We start from the raw sequence: 17,847 nt of genomic DNA on the forward strand, positions 1-17,847 counted from the left end.
TACCTTGACGAAGTTGTTATTTTTGGAAAGACCTTCCAAGAGCACAATGAGAGGCTCCATAATGTTCTTGAATGCATTTGCAAAGCGGGCCTCATTTTGAATTCGAAGAAGTGCCATTTTGGAGAGCGACAAACTTTAGTTCTTAGGTTCCTCGTCAACGAGGATGGTATCAGACCGGATCCACAGAAGATTGCCGCAGTACGCGACTTCGAAACTCCACTCACCCTGAAAAGTCTTCGGAGCTTTCTTGGCCTCTCTTCTTATTTTCGTCGCTTCATTGCTGGTTTTCCGCAACTTGCTCACCCCCTTACTTCTCTACTGTACAAGGATTCGCAATTTGCGTGGACCCCAGAGTGCGAATCCTCTTTCAATCTGCTCAAGTGTTCCCTAACTTCAGCACCACTGCTGCGCCACTTCGACCCTTCTGCTGTGACGGAGGTTGACACTGACGCCAGTGGCATCGGTCTTGGGGCGGTGCTTGTACAGCTGCATAGTGGGGCTTAGCACGTTGTTGCATATGCCAGCCGCACGTTGACAAAAAGTGAACGGAACTACACAGTTACCGAATTGGAGTGCCTCGCAGTTGTGTTCACTGTGCACAGGTTACGAACATACCTATATGGACGCTACTTCACCATAGTTACTGACCACCATTCGCTATGCTGGCTCATCGGACTTCGCGATCCATCTGGTCGTCTGGCACGCTGGGCAATGCGCCTACAAGAATACAACTTTGGTGTCGCGTATACGAGTGGACGACATCACAGTGATGAAGACTGCATGTCACGGCACCCATTGCCGACTTCCGTTAACGATGAAGACGGCTTCGACAGGTGTTTAGCCTCAATCGCGTCGACGTTTCCTAGTATGGTGACCTTTAGGCGAGAACAACGCAACGACCTGTCACTACAGCCTCTTATACAAGACACAGAAGGAAGAGCAGTGTCAACGCAGTTTACTATTGAATACGGTGTTTTGTTCAAGAAGAACTACTCAGTTGATGGGGCTGCCCTCCTTTTGGTCGTCCCAAAAAGTCTCCGTGCCAAAGTTTTGCATGTCATGCACGATGACATTACTTCTTGATATCTAGGCTTCTGTCGTACCCTGCACCGAATTCGCCATCGTTTTTATTGGCCACAAATTTATAAGACAACCAAGCAAAACGTTGCGACATGTCATCAATGCCAGCGACTTAAGGCACGCACCACCATGCTGGCCGGACCTTTACAACCCGTCAAGCCACCTACCTCACCTTTTGAAAAGATTGGAATTGACCTGCTTGGTCCATTTCCAAAGACTGTAGAGGGCTGCTGCTGGGTTGTCGTCTGCGTTGGCTATCTTACCAGATATGCGGAGACTGCTGCTCTCGCTACCACATAGGCTGCTGATGTTTCCTCGTTTCTTATGCATTCCGTTATTCTTCGCCATGGCGCACCCCGCGTTATTTTAAGTGATCGTGGTGGCAATTCACTGCTGATGCCGTGGGAGAAATGCTCCGACTTTGTGGTTCACACTACCGACACTCGGCACCGTATCATCAGCAGACCAACGGTCTCCCCGAGCGCACCAACCGCACCTTGACAACCATGCTGTTCATGTACGTCTCATCTGACAATCGCAACTGGGATACAGTGCTACCGTGGGTGACGTACGCTTATAACACTGCAAATCATGAGGTTACCGGCTATTCTTCTTTCTATTTACTCAATGCAAGAACTCCCCACGTTTTCCTTGACACCATCTTCCATTTTTCCCCAACGATGATGCGTCTGTCTCCCAGATATTATGCCGTGCCGAAGAAGCCCGTCGTATAGCCCGTTTACTTACACTGGCTTCTCAAAACCGCTCGAAAGAATACTACGATCTGCATCATCGTGCAGTTACTTACTCCCCTGGAGACTACGTCGGGCTTTGGACGCCCATTCGCAAGCGAGGACTATATTAGAAGTTTCTCTGCAAGTACGATGGCCCCTTCGGCGTGTTGGACCAACTGAATGACGTGAATTACGCTATCGCCAAAGTCAAGACGGATAACCGCCGATCCCGCAGGACACAAGTTGTTCATGTGGCTCGCTTGAAACGCTGCCACCTTCGATCTGCCTAATTTTATCGAGGACGAGAATCGTTTGCCCGGTGGGAATCGTTATGCCGCGTAGCGGCGCACGAGAAGCAGCAGAAATAGAAGAAGCAGGGAAAGCGAGCCGCGCGCAGACTGATCTGGGGTTTATGAGTTTCATACGACGTTCATCTGTATTAAAACCATTTCATTTGTTACAATATATATATATATATATATATATATATATATATATATATATATATATATATATATATATATATATATATATATATTTTATTTACATTTATTTATAGGTACTGAGCTCTGGTACAGATCATAGCAGGGTGGGAAAAACAAATAGAAATACAAGCATATAAAAGCACTCAAATTCATTAAATTTGCAGGCACTTTTCAAACATTAGTAAAGAACTTTCAGTTACAGTCTCGCTATTAAGTTTATTCCATTCCGTAATTGTCCTCGGAAAGAAAGAATTTTTAAAACAGTTATTTCGCGCGTTCACAGGGGTTATTGTTAGTGCATGCCTTTGTCTCGTATTATAACCTGAAGAGTAAGTAATATAATTGGAAGTGTTAATATTATAATGACCTTTTACGAGCTGGAAAAGAAACTTTAATCGGCAGATACGATTGCGCTCAGTCACAGAAGGTAATCCACTACGCTTCACAAGCTCGCTGACAGACGCACGGCCATATGAATTAAATACAAACCTAACGACGTTATGCTGTATGCGCTCAAGTTTATGAATGTTAGTTAAGGTGAAAGGGTCCCATATAATTACGGAATATTCTAACAGTGGACGGACGAGGGAGTTGTAAGCTAATAGACGGACACTGGGCGGAGATGACTTCAGTGAGCGCCTCAAGAAAAAAGTTTGCGCAGTGAATTAGCTACAACCGCATCTATGTGTTTTGTCCATGAAAGGTTGTTAGTAATCCATAAGTCCAAATATTTATATTCTGCTCCTCCAATAATGATGTGTTGTTAGTACCGTACACAAAATGAAGAGGACTTTTCTTGTGTACTGTAAACTTGGAAACAGTATGAAGCAATTTTTCACTTGTATATATATATATATATATATATATATATATATATATATATATATATATATATATATATATATATAAATATATATATACAAGTGAAAAATTGCTTCATACTGTTTCCAAGTTTATTTGTAATCGACGTTTCGGCAGGAGCCCTGCCTTTCGCAAGTCTTGAGAAAGGCAGGGCTCCTGCCGAAACGTCGACTACAAATAAACTTGGAAACAGTATGAAGCAATTTTTCATTTGTATGTAACCTCTAGCAACCAAGTACGTCTATTTACTTATACTATATATATATATATATATATATATATATATATATGTGTGTGTGTGTGTGTGTGTGTGTGTGTGTGTGTGTGTGTGTGTGTGTGTGTGTGTGTGTGTGTGTGTGTGTGTGTGTAACACAGGTTGTTCCACGTCCACGGCTATAATTGAGGGTGGCGCTGGTGAACACTCTCATGGTTCGTATGCAGGCAACATTAATACCCAAGAAAGTAACAGGTGGGACCGCGGCCAATGTAGCTCAGTTGGAAGAGCACCGGATGCGATATTCGGAGGTCGTGGATTCGGTTCCCACCATCGCCAAGTTTTTTTTTTCTTCTGCTTTGTGTTTAACTACCTTTCCCCTAAACAGATTACATTGCTAATTTATGTGATTACCGAAGTAAAAAATTAAAAAATAGGCATAAAAAAAAATCCAAAAATGCTTTCACTGGCCTCGCCAACTGTTGGCTTCTTTCCTTCACACACACACACACATATATATAAATATATCAACTCCAAGAAGGTATCCACAAACACCCCAGCTGAATATTGGAAAGCTACAGCACCCTGATTCTCGATCGTTCCTCGTAGTTGTTTCAACCAGCTTTCTTGTGGGTGCAGTAGGATGATGTGTTAGGCGAGTTGTCGAAGTTCATTTTGGTTGAGAAAACAGCGCAAAAGAACGAAGGACAAAGTAACAAGAGCACACAGACGAGCGCTGACTCGCAACTACATTTTTATTCAAAAAACAAAAACATGTATATATAGCATCACATAACCTTTCCTTCCCAGCACACATGTCCGGAGCATACCTTAGAACGCCACATCATAGGAAAACAGAAACACCCCAACAAACCGAAATCAGGAACAACGCAATAAAATACACAAAAGACAGAAAAAAGCTAAAGGAACAGGTGTAAAATCTTTAAAAACACACAATCACTGCAAGTGCTGTCAAGAAAGGCTATTTGTTTATGAACTATCAATAACGATGGCTGGTTATCGCATTCATCTTGTCTTTTGAGAATGTGGTATGCTTCACTAACTCCTTTGTTGCCTTATCTTTATGACGGAATAAAATACGCGTTTGCGCGAATAGTGGTCTGCACACTTTGTCATTAGCATTTGAGAAATCTTGGCAGTGTTTTTTAGATGGGAATACGCTGATTCGGAGAGTTATCTGAGATGTTTTCTGAGCTGAACATTGACACACCGGCCGGTCTGTGCAATATACACTTTCTTGCATAACAGAGGAATCTCGCAAACTACTGAGCATGCACATTTCACACATCTTGACTTATGTGATATGGCACAATGCAAGGCGCTGTTTCTTGTCAAATTCCCGCACCGGTTTCTTTTCATGCTGTAAAGCCCCCCAACCTTTGTGATGCAGAAAACAACGACCACGTAAAACTTTCCCGCAATCTTTTTAGATTATGTGCAGTTCGATGCACATACAGAATTACTGCAATTTTTTGTCTTTACTTTTTAATAATGCATTTGAGAAGTGTTCAAGTACGACGCGTAATAACTTTTCTCAAGTTGCGGCAGTCACTACTTTTGGATAACCGGTGGCTTCTATCCTTTGCACTTGCAAGTGCGCACTATCTGCTATGCAGTGGTGATACGAATGTGTCAGGCTTGAACGTATGTTGGTCATTGCAATTCCTATTTTCACTAGTTTTGAATGCGCCGAGCCAAAATTTAGGATTGGTTTTTGGGATCTTGGCGAATACATTCCTTAAAAATGTCTTTCGTAAATGTGGACTTTAAACTTAAACATTGGAGAGCATTTTAGACCGGCAACTTGAAGATAAAAGGCAATGCTTTGCCACATTCGTAAAACAACTTTAGAATGTGATTTCTTCTTGCATTTAAACAGGAAATATTGGAGTAGTAGGGCACTAATCTCGCAGTGCACCTCAATGACTGCTTCATTTGCAAAGATTAAAAATGTGCAGCTGACCTTCACAATGTGAAGGTTTTGAAATGGAATATGGACAAGTTAGCAAGTGAAATCTTCAAAGAATGTGCAATCAGGAACTCGGGAGACCAATGTGTTAGCACGCCTTCTGTGGTATTGTTGAAAAAGGAATTAGATTCTTTACGCTTATCGGCAGGACGTTAAAGATAAGGAAGTAGAAGCTTGCAGCCATGAAGTGAGGGCAGAAGATGCGCGGGTGCTGATCGACATAGTTCTCAGTGCAGCGTTGTCCTTGTGTATGTGTTTGGTTTACCTCTTTTGTTTTGTTACCTGTTGTGCGGCCTTGTTCATGATTTGTGTCTTTGCCATTTTGACCGCAATTTATTACGTACTGGGAAATAACGCGACCCTGAAGAACGTGAGAAATAGCGATAATCCTTGAAAAATCATGGGTAAAGTAAGCAAGCTTACCAGTCAAATGGTTTATAGATGATTACATCGTCACCTGCAGTTGTTAAATAACCCGCCATCCACAAGCGGAGAAACTTAAACGCTGCACTTGTTTGAGTGCTGCAGGTAACATCTCAGCTAAATTCAGTGGCACTGTACAACGTCAGATTATGGCAAAGCAGCAGTGAGGATGGTTCCCGGGGATTATACCCTCGAATGGTGTTTTAGGGGATAGCTGTATCATTGGACAGATCGGAAGCTGCTGGTTGGTCCTCTATGGAAATGTGACAACTAGCAATATGCTGAAAAAGATTCGTAAAGTTCGACGAAGCGTTGAACGGTCAGTCGAGGGAGAGAACAAAGTGCATAGAAGCGTAACGAAGCGCTGTCTTTAACACCATTCATTGTTGAAGTGTGTGAAACGGCAGTTAAAGATTGAGTACATTCGCAAGGAGACAGAAAAAAGGGGCACATGGTTTGGCAAAAATGCATCTCCCAATGAATTTGATGTGAAACGTGAGTTATCCAGATGAAAGTAGAAAACCTAATAACGGCCTGTATTCTGTATATACATATTGTACACGTGGCACATGGATGGCTCACTGCAGGTTAACAACTGGACATCCTCCACCGTGGTACGGTGCTTGCTGTCATGACGGCAAGAAAAGTATTCCGCGCCACACACGGCGAAGCTTGTCTTTTAGCCAAGCGATCCTCAAACGACGGTTACAGCTCATGCTTGAGACGTGAAAATACAGTAACTGTTCACCTGGAATGACTGATCCGTGTAAACGGACTTCGCAAGCCTTCTTTTAAAAAAGACACTATTGTCTTACACGCTTGGCTTCTGCACAATATAATTGTACCGCACAGACATTTTTAGTTGAACTATTCGCGTAGTCTAGAGCAGTGGCTGGAATTCACAAGCAGGAAAGAAAGCTTCTTTTGACCGCAGAGAAAAGTGCAGAATACGTAATCGTTTTTGATTGGAACAGATACCAATGATGGTGCCATGAAGAAATTTTACACGAATTTCATGAATTCCACCAGACAAGTGGAAGTGTTTGATATCCTTGTACTATCCTCGCAATTCTAGCAATCTTGTGCTTGGTGAGGGGGACCGCTTGCTTCAAGCGAAAGCAAAGATGAGAAGAAATACACTAACATAATCTGCCTTTCATTGTCTGACTTGTACAAGAAATTATTTAAGGTTCATGTTCATTACAACTTGGGCAAGTAAATAGCCACATGCTCAAGCGTAGTAAAAGATCGCATATGAATCGAAATCAGGGCACTTTTCTTATTACACGAAATGCTTTTAAGGCTTTTGCCTCAGATGCTCAAGAATATTTCTTTTCTTTGTTAGTAATGTCAAAATTTAAAACATGACTATAAGATATATGTTGAACATAACTACGACTTACTGAAGAATAAATATTTAGTTGCAATGTTTTTTCCGCTTTACAATTAACTTCGAACTATACAAAACAAAAACTATTCTAGAAAACAAGATAAGTAATTATTAAACATACGTGGCCTGGGCTTCCATTTTTTGGCGCTGTCGGCTAGTAGAATCAAACAGAACAAAGCAGCAAAACCTAGCAACAGAGTAAGGGTACGCATTGCGGAGCTCAACCCTACAGAAGTAAGGACCAGATTCGTGTTTAACGCGATCTTCCCCTCTTTATTAAAGCAGCCGAGGTTGATATTTACAATATTCTGCAATCGCAGTCCTGGATAGGCATTTCAGAGTTTCCCAGTATGCGCTCATACTATCTCTTCACATGAACTTTGAATCTCCTCGCTCAGCCAACACATACTTCCCTTGGGGGATATATGACAACGAAAGAACTTTTCTTTCCTTAGAAGGTAAGCCAGAATTATGAATATGTCACTGCTTATACCTTTCCACAGATGAGAACTATCTCTTGTTCACCTTTCTTGAAACAGTCAGCATTGAAATGTTTTACCACAACAAATATTTTATATTTCTATAAGTAAACATATAACCTATATAAATAAAAATAATCATTTTATCTTAAAAAAGTTCATTTTGGTTTTTCTAGAGCTTTTGCAATATCAAGAAAGACGATACTATAGATCATTCCGCGACCCTCAGAGATGACGGTTTGACTGGGCTGTTAAGTTAGTTAGTCATCCTGTGTTTCTACTTCTACGAGAGCAGCCCATTTCCTAATATGGCAGCGCCCTTCAGCCCTTCGTAAAATTGCCTATACATTCAGGGGATGATAAGCGGATCGCGTCATGATTAGAATACTGATTATTTCCACCTAGATTCTTTAGTAAGGGGCCCTAGAAAAATGCTCTGCGAGCTTTCACAAGGTACACTGCGAACTTTCGCCGCCTCACTCACTATTCCTACCCATACCTGTCTTTGTGTGGTGGCCATGCACAGTGGCTGGCTCATTGAAAACGACTATATGACGGGAGTTCGACGATATACATCCGGGCGGAACACTTTCTCTGAGTGTCTAGGGCATTTCAGTGGTTTTGCGTATGTATTTCGGGAACGTCGTCCCGTGACATACGAAGATTTATCCGCATTTTCCGTGATATTCCGCGTCATCAGACATGCTTGATACATCGACTTCGTTTAAACGTGGCTTTCACGCGCAAATACTTACATTTAATTGGACAGCTGGACTCACCGGAATGTTTAACTTGTGGCATCCCAGAGACTGTGGACCATGTATTATTGGTGTGCCCAGAGTATGCGAACGAAAGAAATGTGCTAGCTGCTTCCTTGAAGCGTTTAGACAAGAGGCCTCTGTCGGAGGAACTGCTGCTGGGCGCTTGGCAGGACAAGGGGAAGGGCGTCCAGGCAGTGCGCGCTCTTTGCCGTTATTTGAGCGCCAGCGGACTTGATTCACGTTTGTAAAGCAAGCTGCTGTGTCTGTATATATATTTCATATGCCTTCTCCCACATCGTCACCCATCATGACCTTCTTTCTTCTCTCCTTCCCCTTCCCCAGTGCAGAGTAGCAGGCCAGATTTGAATCATTCGGGCCAACCTCTCTGCCTTTTCCTTTCAATAAATCCATCTATCTATCTATCTATCCGCATTTTCCTGGGCGTCCGACCAGACTGGCGTCTCGCTCCAGGAGTTCTTTAAAGAAGCATTGCACCCTTCCACATCGATGTTACCTTACAGTGCTCACATTCAAAGCCGTTCTTTATTTTTCTCAGAAAGAAAAAGATCCCCGAGCAAAAAGCTACTTACAAAGTAGCTTGACTGGGCCCGGAGCCTTCTTCAGGGCAACATACAGCATACAGCATTCATACATGCTGATGGATCCTAAATAAATAAGAGAGTTTATGGTTAATAAACACAAATATATAAACATGTGAACAACTTTCACCAATGAAAAAAAAAAATTGAAAGTGGGAACAATGAAACCGGTAGTAAAAAATGAGAAACCCATACAGACAAGCAAATATGAAATATAAAGAAACCAGAACGCTCTACTACTCAGCTTTCGTGGAATCCATGAGGACGAAAACAAACTACACTTGAATGCATATATTACTTCTGAGATAACACAGATAGCAAACGAAGGCACGCCAGAAAAAACGAAACAGTTGATACTCAAGAGAAAAAAAACTATAATTGCTTATGATATATTTCAGGAAATTCCTCAACAAAACGTTCTTCTTGAGACCGGGATTTTCATGCCACTTTTCATTTGCCTTCAATGTAGCCGGTATCAAGAATTAGTACGTTGCTGAGGTACGGTCGATTTGAGATTTTGCCCTGTATGTCTAGGTCGGTCTGTTTGTTTTAAGGATGCTAATTTCCGAAGGATGTTTCACCGGTGAGAAGCCTTATATTTCCTTAGAAGCAAAACGTTATATTGAAGCATTTTGTTCACTGGTGAAATAATATGTAGAACAAATAACGGTGCGGTATGGGCTGGATAATCTGCAGATGGAATATTACGAATCGGTTTTTTTGCATACGAAGAAGTTGGTTTATATGTGTTTGGGCAGCGGTTCCCCAGACGAAATGGCAATTGTTGATTTGTGAGTGAAATAATTCGTGGTATATTATTTACTTCATTTCCATTGGAAGCATATCACGACATGGACACTGCACAACTACCGTTTTTGATAATATACTAGTGATGTGTTAAATATGGCCATACGAGTTAAGATGCTCTTCAAAAATTATAGAATTTTATGCTTGTTGGCGACTTCAATGTCATTGACTCAGGGAGTTAGCGACAGAGGTGCAGGTGTTATACGGTTTACAGGACGAAAAACTATTGATTTAGATGCTTTCTTGGTGTTCACGTGTAAGGAGTAAAGATTGGACCAATGCAGCAACGTTTCTAAAATTGAATTTCCAGTAACCGGTACTTCATTTGAAGCTCTGCTGTAATGAAACAGGCTAGCCTCATAGGCGTAAATTATAAATTCTGCCATTTATAATTTACCATTTTCGCAAAGTCATTAATATATACATTATACACAAGAAGGGCCTAATATATTTCCCTACGAAACACCACACTTCACATGTTCAAAGGGGGAGCACTAGCCATTAATGCTAACACATTGTTCGCGTTTATTGAGGTATGATTCAATAGGCTGCAATGCATTTCTTCTGGCTCCATATCTACGCAGAATATATTCTTGAATATCATGATTAATGTAGTCAGAAGCTTTATTAAAATCAATAAATATACCATAAAGTTCGTAGCTTGTCTAATATATTTTTAAATTATTTATTTTTGTGTCAGCAAAGCAGACTCAGTTGATAAGCCCGGGCGGAAAACAAACTGAGTGTCATCGATAAGGGAGTGTCTATTAGAGAAGCGTTCTAGACGCGTACGGAAATTTTTTCTAGTTACTTTGAGAATATGGGAAGAATCGACACCCAGCGGTAATTGCTCATTTCATGATTTGAATCACCTTTCTGGAGGACAATAACTTTCGCTTGCTTCATTTTCATTGGAAATATGATAGGTTGAAAATGTGCGATAAGTGAAGCACAGTATGGTCGGCAACAAATTTAATTGGCTTAATTGTGAGACTCTCAGTGCCGGAGCTAGGAATGTTATTTAGCGCTATAAACGTTGGGAATACTTCTGATAGATATGTAGGCTGTAGAAATAAGGAGTTAGTTACAGGCTTCGTAACTGAGCAAGCTGCATCTTTGTTGTAAGTAGTATTCGGAAGATTGATAAAATACTCGTTGAAGCGGTCCGCTAGTGCGGCGGCCCGTCAATTATTAGTTGAGTGATGCAATCGTTTTGATAATGGCTGTCGATTACCTCATTCACCGCGCGCCACGTTAATTTCGGATTGTCGCCCCCGTTTTTATAAAACAGTGGTTCAAAATAACCTCTTTGTGCCCTGCGTAGTTCAGCATTCAATGAGTTCCTGAGTTTCTTGAATGCCATTGCATCACCTTTCTCCCTACTTAATGTGAACCTTTGATATAATCTATCTTTGGTTTTAATCCTCCGAATTTTCATCCTCTAGATTTATTTCTCCATGATTTCCTTATTTTTGTGTCTTCGCTTTGTTATCAAACGAAAATGAGAATTGTAGATGGTTTTAAACTTTTCAATGAAAGAGATGTAAGCATCATTAACACAAACATGGTTGTAGATGTCGGACCAATCCAAGTTTACTATTTTTTGCCTGAATTCAATTAGGTTTTCATAAGTCAATGATTAAAACTTTATAAATGAGTATGTAGTAGTTGTACTTAGACGCTTTTTTTACTGATACGAAAAGTGGACAGTGATCCCTAATTTTACAGGACGTAGTGCCAGCACAGTGACCACTTGGGTCAATAATAACGATGAAGTGAATAATGCTCACGCTGGATGGCGTAAATCATGTTGGCGAAGATGGTTTGGTTTAGTTTGCGGAGTTCAACGTCTCAAAGCGACTCAGGCTATGAGAGACGCCGGAAATTTCGACCACCTGGGGTTCTTTAACGAAGAGGTCACACTGGTAAATCTATTCGATTTAATTTTACTGCAGCATGTTAAAGATGTGGGGCTCTCCTCGTGCACATTAATATTGAAGTCTCCACCCAAAGCTAACCTATACCGGTTTAAAGAGCAGAATTCTCGAAGTTTGTTGAAATGTTAAAAAGAAGGCCCTAGTTTCCTTTTGAAGGTCGGTAGACAACGCATACGATGTATTTGTTGTGGTGCAATGTTAAAATTTCATACTGATCTGTCATAGTCGTAAAGTCCTCGGTGAATTCACATTTATAGCAAGCTTTTATGTAAATGGCAACACCCGGTACTTGTGACTGACTGTTTATATAGTAGAGTGAAAAGTGATCCAAATGAACAAAATCGCTTTTTTTTCTTGACACCGAGCGTCACTAAATATGTAGGAATCAAAATATTGCGGGAGCTCATTCAAGAGGCCATCAAACATTTCATGTTTTACTTCACTGAATGGATATTTAGGTGCAATGCTTTGAAAGAATTGCTTTTCTGTATATAGGTTCGAAATGTATGAGGAAGAACACGATCAAAATATTTTATAACTGACATTCATAGGGAGGAGAAACCTTAAGTTATTGACCCAGAACAAAAGGGCTGTCAAGACAATATTAAGGCGAAAGCCTTTAATGGCTCCTGCTGTCGTGGACAACATGTCTCTCGCTCAATGACGTCATAGAGGTCTCGACCAATCAAAAAGCACCACTATAGTATGCGCGAAAGCTGCCTTAATGACTACATGGCAATCAATGATCAATTACTATTTGAAGATAAAAAGAAAAACATAATTGTAAAAAACAATTTATTTTTACTAATCAGTGACTAATTAATTAATTTAATAACCTACATATTGAATCCTAAATACTCTTTGAATATTACCACTTGCGTAGCAGAATGCGGCTGTCAGGCTTTTGCTTTAGCTACTTTAGTCGCTAAATTAAGTCCCTCTTATCTTTATTAGCCGTGTTCGTCTAAAGGAAACTTGGCTTTGATTGATCCAAAAATAAATTATATTCTGCTCACTAGGCATCTGCATGAATATAGTTACTAACGTATGAAACCTGCAGCACTCGGAAAGCGAGACCAGAGAAAGTAAAAATAAACTGTGTCATCAGCAAATGTGCAACGGTAAGGGTCCTTTCTAGAATAAAGCTTAAAGCCTCTTGGGGCTTCCGCAACCATTATGAAGCTTTTTTCACAAGTAATGCGTGTAGGTTTTGAAACTGAAAACGATAAATGACGCTTTTATGACACACAATCATGGACCCGTCAAGGAAAAGAGAGCGTAAAACGAGAATGCTTTTTATACACCGCATGGTTGGAGAAGTGGAGGTCTGTGCTGTGTTATCAGGTTCAATCATGTCGGCGCAAAATACTACACTTGCAGCGCCCAGTTTTATGGAGAAGTAGTCATGCTTAGAACATCCTCATAGAATGCAATATTGACGGTTTTTGAAGTGTCGGTTTGTCAGGCAAACATCTGGCCATTTAGCACCCAGACGTATTTTCATTTTACCTCGCGTTTGCGTGCAGTGGCTGCACCGAGAAGGAGCTTTAGTTCTGTGCATAAAAGCTCATTTACGAACACCGCTGGGTCCGAGTAATGCTCAAGGTCTGTTGCATTCAGGTTTACCTGGCAAGCTTTGTGAAGAAAGGTGTTACGTGTCAGTCTGCGAGTGAATTGTACTAGTACGTTTTTAACCGCAGTTCTTTGTCACTGAGACACGATGAACAACTTCGATGTCAATGAAATCAAAAGGAATTTCCAATTTGCGTGCAGTCTTGGTCAAAATGTCAGGAACGTTTTCCGATAAACTGTGCGGGACATCTTTGATCTAAACGTTTTTATTACGCGAATACTGTTCCATGTTCCGAATTCGGCTTTCAGGAGCCTTCACCTGGTGCTCAAGTGCACTGCATCATGACTCAAGGTTTTCGTTAGCTTTTTTCAATGCCGCGCTTTCAGTTCACAGTTCTTCGTACCCGTCACGCATGTACTTTAAGCTCGCCTTGATTTCTCTCATTTCGTTTCTGAACTCCCTCTCAGACGATTCCATAAAATCCTTTAGGTCAGCCCGGATTTCTTGCTTTACCACTTCCATAAGGGCAACAAGCTCTGTTGGCACCGTTCAATTGAAGAAACACTGTGGCGGCAGCAGCAAGAGCCAATCCCTTCAAATATTTTGGCGCACCTTTCCAATGCGACGCTTAAGTAGGTGACGGCTGGCTTGACACTGGTGTTGTTATCAGAGCACGTGGCACCACTTCTGCATCCGACGGTGAGCCGCAGAGGCGAGCACGCCTGCGTAAAGTTCACAGGAACAATTGTGAACAAATCAAGTCTGCTGTCGCCGCTGCTGCGAAGTGATCTTCACCTCGGATGTCCGGTGGTTTTTTTTTAGCGGCGCTGTCGCTGCTTGAGCCAATCCTTTCGATGATCCTTCGGCGCCCCTTTCCAATTCGATGCTTAAGTAGGTAGCGGCTGGCTTGACACTTGTGTGGTTATCAGAGCAGGTGGCACCACTTCTGCATCCGACGTTGAGCCGCAGAGGCGAGCACGCCTGCGTAAAGTTCACAGGAAACATTGTGACCAAATGCAGTCCGCTGTCGCCGCTGCTGCGAAGTGATCTTCACCTCGGATGTCCGGTGGTTTTATAGCGGCGCTGTCGCTGCTTGAGCCAATCATTTCGATGATCCTTCGGTGCCCCTTTCCAATGCGATACTTAAGCAGGTAGCGGCTGGCTTGACACTTGTGTGGTTATCAGAGCAGGTGGCACCACTTCTGCATCCGACGTTGAGCCGCAGAGGCGAGCACGCCTGCGTAAAGTTGGCAAAAGTAGTTGTCCGGAAGATTGCGTTCAAAGGCGGCAACCTTACGTGAAATATCAAGGTAACTCCTATTCATCAAATTTTAGAGTAGTTGACACCGAAGCTACAGCAATGTCAGAAAATATCAAGCTAGGATGTAATGCCTCAATCTGCGGCAACATGATTGTGTGCTCTATTTTGCCGAAACTCGTGACACTAAGTGCTATACCGCACAAGTTCTAAGGTGCTCAAACGCAAGCTGCCCCCATGAGGCCGCTTTGATACATTGCCCGTGGATAAAAAGGAGCGTCTTTTGTGAAGCAAATGGTCAGAGCCAACAGACGCACCGCGAAGTCGAAGCAATTATTCTCGAAAGACGTGTCCGACGCAAGAGGGATTCTATAAGGGCCGCTGCCAACGACATCCCCTATGCCCTCCAAGAAACTCCATCACGGCCTTATCATATTTCACCTCGTCCAACCGTTACCTGTCCGCGTTATAATAAAGAGCATGGCCGCTCGGCAAAGGGACAAATGAAACTCTTGTCAGCTGACACTGCTACAAAACCAGGAAAATCTCCGCTCGAGCTCACATTGGTCGTGTTAATGAAGATCGAAATACAGACAAGGCAAAGCCAAAGTGTCTTTTCAGTATCTAAGTGTTGTTTCTTGCTGTGTCGTACCAACTATTCAACTACCATGCTCTTTTAGGCTTTGAGCATTTGCTTAGGAAAGGAGATTGGTATGATTTTGATGCGCTGCGAATGATACCTCGAGGATTAAAAAATCACCCCTATTCAATAGTGGTTTTTGCCGGAATCGCTCTTCTCTTAGCAGCGCCGTTCGTCTTATGTCCACAGTTCAACAGTAGAAACGAATGAAAGGTTTCTTCGTTGTACTCTTTTGTAATGTGAAATTCTTGATGCGCTAGAAAAGCTTCACATATGCAGTATAAAGGTAACATATTTTGGAGAAGCCCCCACGAGTAATCCCCCAGACTTCTAATAAGGAAGTAATTACTCATCGACATTCACTCAAGCTTAGCCAAATATCCCTTGAATATTTGACCAGCACTATTTCCACTTCAAGTTATAGATCAATTCTGTTCTCGCCCTGGAATCTGATCTGCTAACCATCCTGGCTAGCTCAGTCGATGGAGCGACTGCTCCGGAAAGGTGGTGGTGCCGCCTTCAATCCCCGGACTAAGGCGAGATTTTGTTCAACTACGAAGTTCTTAGAAAGCTCTCCTTCCTTTGCAGCCTTATTGCTGCACTTGGGTAGATGTCAATGACCAATTACTCCCTTATTAGAAATCTACTCCATCTTCGGGAATTCTCCTAAATATTTGACCAACATCATTTTCCCTTCGAGTTATCGATCAGTTCGCTCTCGTCCTACCATCTGCACTGCTCACAGTCCTGGTTAGCTCAGTAGGTAGAGCGACTGCCCGGAAAGGCGATGGTGCCGGGTTCGACCCCGGACCAGGAAAAATTTTTCTTTAACTACGAGGTACTTGCGAAGCTCTATAGCTTTTCTTTGTAGCATTATGGCGGCACTTGAGTGGATGTCAGTGAGTAATTATTCCCTTACCAGCAGTCTGATTATAGCATGAATAGATAGCTATCGCTCTAAAACATTCCTGCTCAGTGTCAAGATTGCCCGACACCTGTGTATTATTCTGGCATGCCCCATAGCGGAATGCTCACCCCTAGTGTATAACACTGTGCCAGTGGGACAGTGAGCGCAAGCTGCAAAACACCTACTTCGCATTGCTGGATTCGGCGAAAACGTGGTACCAGGATCACGAAGCTTCTTTTACCACCTGGGAAGGTTTTCGCCGAGAGTTGTTCGCAACATTTCGTACCGACGAGATGAAAGAAAGAGCCGAACTAGCCCTGCACTCAAGATCGCAGCAGCCAAATGAAAGTGTTGCCATGTTTATAGAAGGCATGGCGCGACTCTTCCATCGGGCGGATTCAGCTATGTCCGAGGCCAAGAAAGTGCGCCACCGAATGCGGGGTGTAAAGGAGTAGTTGTTTGCCGGACTTTCCCGCAAGCCTACGAAAACTGTGGCGGAATTCACAAAAGAGGTATGGAGCGCTCGTTGCAAGAGCGGAGCGCGCAGTACGGCCGACTTGCTTCTGTAGCAACCGCCCATCGCTACCCGCCTACGTCGCTGCCCGCTGAGGAACTTCAAGAGTTCGTGCGGAACATTGTGCCTAGAGCTCCAGAAACTGCACTTTGAGGCTCCCCAGGCAGGCGTCTCTGCAGTAGCGGACGTGGTCCGGATTGCGATCCGCCGAGTGGTGTAGCCGCCTCCAGTAGCCCCGCAACTAGAGCCCTACATAATGACTTACAGCGATGTAATTCCTCCTGTTGCTACTTTACCTCTTGTGCAGTACCAAGTCCCAGCTGTGCCCGTCCAACAGCAGGAATTCAGGCCCGCCATCCGTAAGGCGGACGTGTGGCGAACGCGAAACAACCGGCCATTGTGCTACCATTGCGGGGAACCTGGTCACGTTCGTCGCGAGTTCCCACCGCCAGATGGGTCTGAGGGGCTTTTCTCCCGACGCACCTCGACCGCGCTACGGTGAGCGACCACAGGAGATCGAGCACTCATCATCATCATCATCATCATCATCATCATCATCATCATCATCATCATCATCATCATCATCATCATCAGCCTGATTATACCCACTGCAGGGCGAAGGCCTCTCCCATATTTCTCCACTTAACCCGGTTCTGTGCTAGCTGCATCCACTTGACCCCTGCGAACGTCTTAATCTCATCCTCCCACCTAACTTTCTGCCGCCCCCTGCTACGCTTTCCTTCCCTTGGAATCCAGTTTGTTACCCTCAGCGACCATCGGTTATCCTCTCTTCGCACTACATGTCCTGCCCATGTCCATTTCTTCTTCTTAATTTCTACTAGAATCTCGGTAACTTGAGTTATTTCTCTGCCCACTCTGCACGCTTTCTATCTCTTAATGTTATCCCTACCATTTTTCGTTCCATAGCCCTCTGGGTTGTCCTCAACTTAAGTAGCACTACTTGCATCGAGCACTACTTGGCCGCTAGCGTGCAGACCCCGACTGCACAACGACGCCAGTCCCGATCCCCGTCTCCAAGAAGGTTCTCTTCTCCCAACCGCCCGTCGACCTCCGGGCAGTTCAGAGGCACGTCCCCACGGCGGGAAAACTAAAGACGGCGTCCTCAGGGGGTAGGGCCGCCGCAGCTGTACAAGAGCCTTGACCCGACAATTTACCACGACGGCTACCCGACCCG

At 43.2% G+C, this 17,847-nt stretch overlaps 2 long non-coding RNA genes across 2 annotated transcripts in view; one reads left to right on the top strand and one right to left on the bottom strand.

The window, feature by feature from the left end:
• Positions 1-7,435, bottom strand: part of LOC146174971 (uncharacterized) — a 37,911-nt gene extending 30,476 nt beyond the window's left edge. The window contains exon 1 of the long non-coding RNA XR_014701723.1: positions 7,299-7,435. This is a non-coding gene — a long non-coding RNA (uncharacterized LOC146174971). The remainder of the gene's footprint in view (positions 1-7,298) is intronic.
• Positions 1-17,847, top strand: part of LOC146174972 (uncharacterized) — an 80,584-nt gene that overhangs the window by 6,989 nt on the left and 55,748 nt on the right. The gene's annotated exons all lie outside the window — the stretch shown is intronic.

This window comes from Amblyomma maculatum, chromosome 11 (assembly GCF_055883805.1).
Source record: "Amblyomma maculatum isolate TAMU_Amacu chromosome 11, ASM5588380v1, whole genome shotgun sequence".
NCBI lineage: Eukaryota > Metazoa > Arthropoda > Arachnida > Ixodida > Ixodidae > Amblyomma > Amblyomma maculatum.